This window comes from Fukomys damarensis, unplaced genomic scaffold (genome assembly GCF_012274545.1).
Source record: "Fukomys damarensis isolate Sample0158 unplaced genomic scaffold, DMR_v1.0_HiC HiC_scaffold_12, whole genome shotgun sequence".
In the NCBI taxonomy this organism is placed as follows: Eukaryota; Metazoa; Chordata; class Mammalia; order Rodentia; family Bathyergidae; genus Fukomys; species Fukomys damarensis.
In genome coordinates this window covers 53,228,995-53,229,410 of record NW_022900924.1, presented here as the reverse complement: position 1 = coordinate 53,229,410, position 416 = coordinate 53,228,995, and the positions used below count along the sequence as shown (strand labels likewise).

Here is a 416-nt window from a genome sequence, read left to right as displayed (position 1 = left end):
GTCCTCGCGCCCCATGCAGCGACCGCCATGCCCCAGCGACGCCCCCGGACCTCGGTGCCCCTCCGCCACCGAGCCCCTCGCTCCTGCAGCCCCTTCCCCTTCCGGAAGCTCGGCTATGTTCCCTCCCGGTCCAGACTCTGGCCGCCAAAGCTGCTCAGAAAGCTCTCGCCTGTGGAACCCCCCTGCTGACCCTCACTTCAACAGAACCCCTTCCTCAAATGGGGCTCAGACGGATCATCCAGCTAGTGCAACCCTCCCCTACCCAAACCCTTCGCTTCTTCAACCCCACTTCCAATTCTGGCACCGACACAGTCCCTGTCCCCAGGCAAACGAGCAGAACAACCGAACCCCCGCCTCCCCGCCCTCCAGTAGAACGCCCCTCTCGTCCGGGGGTTCTGGGCAACACCCCCCCCCCC

The 416-nt window shown here is 65.9% G+C and overlaps 1 protein-coding gene across 5 annotated transcripts in view; it reads left to right on the top strand.

The window, feature by feature from the left end:
• LOC104862338 (EEF1AKMT4-ECE2 readthrough transcript protein) overlaps positions 1 to 416 on the top strand; it is a 38,879-nt gene that overhangs the window by 9,190 nt on the left and 29,273 nt on the right. The window lies entirely within an intron of this gene.